This window comes from Macrobrachium nipponense, chromosome 29 (assembly GCF_015104395.2).
Source record: "Macrobrachium nipponense isolate FS-2020 chromosome 29, ASM1510439v2, whole genome shotgun sequence".
Taxonomy (NCBI): domain Eukaryota; kingdom Metazoa; phylum Arthropoda; class Malacostraca; order Decapoda; family Palaemonidae; genus Macrobrachium; species Macrobrachium nipponense.
In genome coordinates this window covers 42,684,550-42,692,550 of record NC_061092.1, presented here as the reverse complement: position 1 = coordinate 42,692,550, position 8,001 = coordinate 42,684,550, and positions in this window count along the sequence as shown.

Here is an 8,001-nt window from a genome sequence, read left to right as displayed (position 1 = left end):
AGATATATATGTTTGTGTATAGAAGGTTTGCACATACATTCACTTACAAGGCCAATATATAACATGTTAATTCATATATACAGACATATATATATATATATATATATACAAATGTATGTAAACATATGCACATATACATACATACGTACGTACATTACATACATAAAGATTTATAAATACATTATACTACATATATATATATATATATATATATATATATATATATATATATATGTTTGTATGTATGTATACACACATTTAACATCCTTGTATTTAATGTAATTTAAAGCTCAACGTGGCGTTTCAGACATACCTGTAAATGAGAATCGAGACAGGAAAAAAAAGGAAGGTGTTAAGTCTTCTGACATATTCAGAGATAATTTATTGAGAGGCTTGGCCTTGAGCCATCACAACTCTTGCGCTTTAGGCAACATGTAAAAGAGAGAGAGAGAGAGAGAGAGAGAGAGAGAGAGAGAGAGAGAGAGAGAGAGAATGTCCTCAAAAAATTAAATATGGTTTTATATATATATTCTTTCCACTACCTCATCTTTTAAAATATCTGGCATCACACCGCTTCTTAGGCTAAAGTACAGACTAAGAAGCAGCGAGAGATGTGTAATTTTTATCATAAAAATATATTCATTTATCAATATGCATATTTACTCATACTAACATTTATTCCCACTTATTTTCTTTGCTTCTTTACTAGCTCCATAAATCGAACAGAAACCGGTATCTATCAATAGATATTACCTTGTAAAGCTACTTTTAATCCTTACTTTCATTATTCGGAAACGATCTAATATCTCGCATTTAAATATTCCAACATAAACTTCGCAATACATTTCAATAAAATAAATAAAGCTAATTTACCTGCTCTTCCAACGGGAGATGACACGGATGGCAATTAATACTTATTACATAGTACTAATGAATCAACAGGAGGAAATTAGGCAGAATTATATAAACAGGCGCCCGAGTATTGACCGGCCAGGCAGAATATCGTGCCCCCTTCTCCTCCTCCCCCCACAGCGACCAGTACCCCAAACACATGGCTCAAAGTCGTCCCCCACCCTCCCCCCCGAACACTTCCCTATCACCCAGCTCTCGGGTGCTCCTACCCCCAAACACATTGAGGTGCGCATACCTACGCATTATTCAGCCGCACTGCGCATAACATTATCACCTGTGTATCTTTCTAAGGTATAAGATGTATGCAGGTATATCTTACTACATTATATTATTCCCTGATCTATACGAATGATAATATTATTCAGAAACTTATAAAACACAAGGAAGGGTCAGCTTCTCAAGCCAGTTGGATAATGGGCAAAGCCGAGGGTAAATGAACCGCCATTTTGTACCGGCCGGTCACTTTGGCGACATCTCGGAGTGACGTAACCAATAGACCGTACAATGATTATCTCTCTCTCTCTCTCTCTCGCTTTTCAATCAAGCGAATACATTCTTCAATTTGTCCTCTATCACGAGACACGTTGATAATATCCTCATATATATATGTATATATATATATATATATATATATATGCAAAACATTCACTTATATTTCACACTTGGATTTAAGATTATACTGATATGTATATCCGATAAAGTGGAGGATAGCAAGGAAAGCGTGCATATAATATTTATATATATATCTATATTATATATATATATATATATATATATACACAAATTATATATATAATATATATTTATATATATATATACATATATAATATATATATATCATATATATATATATAGATATTATATACATATATATATATAGATATATATATTTATACTATATAATATATATATATATAGATATATATCTATATATATATATCTATATACTATATATAATATATATATATATATAATATATATATATATATATATAGTCTATATCATATTATACTACATATATATATATATATATATATATTTATATCTTATCGATATATCTATATATATATATATATATCTATATATATGATACGGAATATATATCTATCTACATATATTTATATATATATATAAATATTCTATATTTATGTATATAATATCTCCTCCTTATATATATATATAATACATAGATATATTAAATATATATATCTATATCCATATTATTTATTAAAATGATATATTTTATAATTATAATTAATATATATTCTATACTATATATATATATATATATACTATATCTATATATATCTATATATATCTATATGTATCATATATATATATCATATCTATATCTATAATATATATAGATATATATATATATGATATATAATTTATATATATTATATACACAGTATGCACATACACACACACACACACACACACACATATATATATATATATATATATATATATATATATATATTATATATATGTATATATATATATATATATATATATATATATATATATATATATATATATATAAGGAGCATATAAAAACGCCAAAATATGGAAAATATATACCTAAATAATAATTCAGTGACTGTAATGTCTCTCTTCAGAGAGAGACAGTACAGTCTCTGAAATATAGTATTAATTTCTATACTTTGGCGTTTTTATGGGCTTCTTTCATTAATGGAATTCTGTTGTAACAGAATAATTTTCCCAATCATATATATATACATATACATATATATATATATATATATATATATATATATATATATATATATATATATATTATTTTTTTACAAGCATACTCCTACAATACGACTGTCTAATTTCTACATGACTATAAATGAACAAAAATATTCACACTCAGAAACTCACTATGATATTATACAAGTATAGGAAAGAGCACCCAAAACCGCTTAGATATCAAGAAGCGAAGGCGTATTTATTCCTGTTGCAATATTCAGAACTGGTCAATGTTACGAAAGGTAGTGTTATACTCACACGTGAAACCACATTACCTATGAAATGGCTACTATGAAACCTAAAAAAATATTGTAAAACGAACGTGTTTGACAATGAACGAATTTTCAAATTTGAAGCTATATTCAGTTCGTGCCTCTTCCCCATAATTGTCCCCGTTGCTGAATAACCAATGGTTCCATGCAACGTAAAAACACCATACAAACAAACAAACAATCCCCATAATTGTCATTCAGTAGGTTTTCCGAGTGGCGACTGTAATTTAGCAATATGAAGAAGGTCCAATATAGATTCCTCTAACAAGCGTTTAATATTTTGCAGTTTCCATTTTCACCTAAAGAAATCAATGGAAAACATTTGTTAAAAATACATGATTACAATTCTTAACTTTCCAAGCACATGTAAATCATATAATTTTTAGCTCTTCCTTTCGAATAATTATTAAGCTCACATTTAACCGAATATATATATATATATATATATATATATATATATATATATATATATATATAATATTTATACATATATATAATTTTACACATATGCATATATATAACATATATATATATATATATATATATATATATATATATATATATATATATATTATATATATATATAAGTACATTATATATTTCATACATGCATACATACATATACATGGACGGCATGACCTATTGACATCCCTATTTCCTCCCTCTTTCTGGATAAAGTGTATTAATACATTTGTAGTCACAATTGTCTTTTTTTTTTTTTACTACTTTGATACCAGAAAGATTTCGTAAAATGAACCTATTACATAATGAATGACTTTAAATTTAAAACGGTATTCAATACATTACCACTTATTATCATTCAAAAAGGATTTCTGAGTGACGATTAAAATTCAGAAATGTTAGTGCTCAACGCAAATTCATCAAATTGGTGTTTAATGTCACAGGTTTTAGTTTCAATTAGAGAAATCAATGAAAGTCTTTTGTTAGAAAAGGAAGCTACAATTTCTAGCTGTCTAAGTTATTATCAATCAAATTATTTTTAGTTTATTCTATCAAATATATTAGCTCTTATTTATCCAAATCTACTGGTACACCCCTAATCTTTCCTCGTAGAAAATCCTTCGGAGGTAATGTAAGGATTCCAAAAGGAATTTATTATGAAAACCATGAAACTCATGACAGGTCTCGGGATTCACAAAAATATTTTCATTAACCAGTTTTTTAAATTCATTTAACTGACCTTATCAATTTCAAAATTCATCGGTTATGGCATTTAATTTGCAAAATAACGTAAAAGAGTAACGTTAAGTTCTACTTGCATTTAGGACTGATTCATGCAAAACGATCTTAATGGCACTTTTAAGTTGTCTTACAAATTTATTATAATCACTGATGAATACTGAAATTGATAAGCTCAGCTAAATATATAAAAAATGGATGAATACCAATTTTTATTTCGTCCAGAGATCTGTTGGTCTCTTCTAATACAGTAATACTATCACAATTCCAGAACAGTAATGGGTGTATATACACACACACACACATATTTATATGTATATATATATATATATATATATATATATATATATATATATATATATATATATATATATATATATATATATATATAAGATATGTGTGTGTATTATATATAACATTAACATATATATATATATATATATAGTATATATATATATATATATATATAATAATATATATAATTAGCAGGTCAGTGAATACACATATAAAATCTCCAGGGGATGTCCATGATACAAAGATTAAAACATAAATTTATTCCAAGAAACGTTTCGCACATGAAATTCTCTGTGCATCATCAGTCTGTGAAAGATAAAGACACATTTATAAATAACAAACAATAAAAGTGTAAACAGGAATTCACATATATTAAAAATAGTCTTAAAATTACATAAAAGAACAAAGTAAAAATGAAAAAACAGGTTAAAAAGAGACTGCTTAAACACCAACCGTTCATTGTGAGGAGAGAAGATGGAATGAACTACGACAAGTTCAAAGTAACGACTTCAACTATGCCAGGTACAGAGTTGCTGAGGACGTGTTATTGTTTAGAGAGGGAACAAGCCTCTTGATATATAAAGACTCATGGGTGGTTGAATGGTCAGGATGTTTGACATGGTCTATTATGGAAAACTGTTCTTTTTGTATTTCAATTTTGATAAATTTACAAAACATTCTTTGGTACAGTAAGCGATCTAACATGGATAAATCATTGTACAATAAATTCTTCAATTGTTGAGTAGTTGCAGTTAATTGTTCAATCGTGCGAAGTTTACAATCAATTTCATTCTTGAGTAAAGTCTTGAGTGCATCTTTGTAGAACTGGGTGTTGTACAGGGTGGATTTGTACAATCTAAAGCGGATGAACTTCGGAGTAGTGTCATTAATTTGGCAGTATTGAAGAAAATCGAGATCAGCTTTGGCCTTTTCCAGTCTAAGGGTAGTCTTCTCTAGTTTTCTTGAGGTAGATATAGTAATGGGCGGATAACGGTGCTTCAGCAGTTGAGAAAAGTGGTGAATTCCTCGTAGTCGAAGACAATTGAAGAATTTATTGTACAATGATTTATCCATGTTAGATCGCTTACTGTACCAAAGAATGTTTTGTAAATTTATCAAAATTGAAATACAAAAAGAACAGTTTTCCATAATAGACCATGTCAAATATTTAATATTAAAAAACTCCCTTTTGTGTAAATCAACACTAATCCTATCGATTCTACCCTATCAGTCTCACATTCCTCACCAAAACCTAACGAACAACTACCTAGAAGTACACATTAATGCTCTGCATACGTAACTGGTCGCTGGAATAGTGGTTAGTCTTGATCACTGGCTCTGTATCATGATCAATTACTTCTGCGGTGTGGGGTCAGTGGTGCGAGGTTGAAACCAACATATTCCTTGGAAAACTTGAATTCCAAGTCAATGGCCCCGTGGGCTTGTTCCATATGAATAGGTTTCATCTACCGAATAAACAATAAATAAAATGAAATAACCAGAACTTACGACAACCTCTAATTTTCCCACTTATCCTGTCCCTGAAACCTTTTCCTTCCCTACAGACCACTGTCAGTCAACTCATTCACTATCCTCACTATTACGTAGCATCTCATATGCAACCTTAAGTTACTCCTGATGGCTGATAGTTCTTCACACTATGAATTTCTTTCCATCTTCAAAAGCCACTTCCATCAGTGCGCACGGGCTCGCGGCTGCAATCAAACTAACAAGCAAAGGCGCAAGCAGAAATGGAATTTTTTTGCGGACTCTGTGACTTCTAGTATAAATCTCTAGGTAACAGTCTACCTAAAGGAAAATCTTTGCTCAGAAATGACATGCGCCAAAGTAACATAGGTAATCATATTTCCATCAAAGTTTTTCTGAAAAACTCAATAAAAGAAATTACAGGGAAAACACTAAAATATTTTCCAATTATTTCTAAATGAAAGCAGTGTCTAAAATAAGAGTGAAAGATAAAATACTCCATTTACTTAGGCAAGTAATTATCAATCTCTTAGGCAACCATCGTGAATTAATGCAAATAAAAACCGAATCATGTCACGTTCAATGAATGAGCAAAATTATTAACAAGAAAATACAGAGGATGTCCCAAATGACAAAAATTCTAGAAAAAAAGAAGCAAAAAGATATATTTCCTAAAATAGTAAAAAATGAAAAAAACAGACCAGCCTGTAACTCATCAGAGAAGAAGTCATGTGCAAGCAATTTTCAAAAAATCAATTATTATAAGAGCAATTATTGTGGCTGCAAAAGACATGAATTTAAATTTTAACAACGAAATTCATGAGATTTTCCCCAAAATTATACTTGGACTATCTTAAGGTTCAGCCTTGCTCATGATTAGGAGCAATGTACAATCAAAATGTAGTTAAAATGATCTATTACTTTGTACAAAAGAGACAATGTACAACATCTGAGTTCTGCAAGAAAAAAGGACAGAAAAATGTAAATTTTTTTAAGAACAACTGAAACTTGGGTATTCTGATATCCCATCCAATATCATATCAAACAAACTATTTGTAAATTACAACTAAAATCTCTGAATAATTAGGAGCACAGATAATTATAAAAAAAAAAATTTCACGCAAAGAACTATAAAGGTGATCATGCCAAAGAAATAAATATGAATGAAATAAGTTAAAACCCTTTAGCATGAGCGCCAATTTTTAATCCTAGTACTGCATCAAAATTTTTATATTTGACTCAAAAACAGTTTTCAAAGCTGAATAATTTGACAGAAGGAGAGAGAGAGAGAGAGAGAGAGAGAGAGAGAGAGAGAGAGAGAGAGAGAGAGAGAGAGAGAGAGAGAGATTTTCTCGCAAAAATGCATGCAAAATATCACTGTCATTACTTGATAAAGCATGCATAATACACCATAACAATTCCAGTTTTAAGCAAAATTAAATAATATACATATATATATATATATATATATATATATATATATACACTGCTAAAGCTAGACCATTTGATAATTAATATAAAATCATGTTTATAGAACCTACGGGCGCAGTTTATGAAGCCTAAATGAGTCTTCTACATCTTATATGCGTAGCTTAAGTGAATTCTTACACTTAATTAAAACAAGTTATCGAGCTAAGAAAAGTTCAACAAACGGATATGTAATAATGATTTCCTCTCAAATAAACTTAGTGCGGGTAAAAATAGTTGAGATTTCAAATAGTTACGCACATAAAATAAAATTTCTTTACAACTTTTTAAGCTGCGAAGAGAAAGTAAAATACAATTTATGTTTGTTACTAAGTTACTAAACAGTTCTTCTCAAGTAGCTGAGTGGAGGCTATATACGTTATCTTTTAATAGGTGGAGTACCGTTTTAAATAGCTATGAGCATGCCTAATAAAACTGATCTTTGCATTTAACTTTTCAAATGGGTACGTGAATGATAAATAAAACGTCTTTTTGTAAATAACTCCAATTTATAAGTAAGTTGGCAAACTTTAAATCACTAGACGCATGTCAAATGAGTTTCCATTTAGCAGTTACACTTGTTGTCAAGTGACCTTCCTGTTTTAGGTAA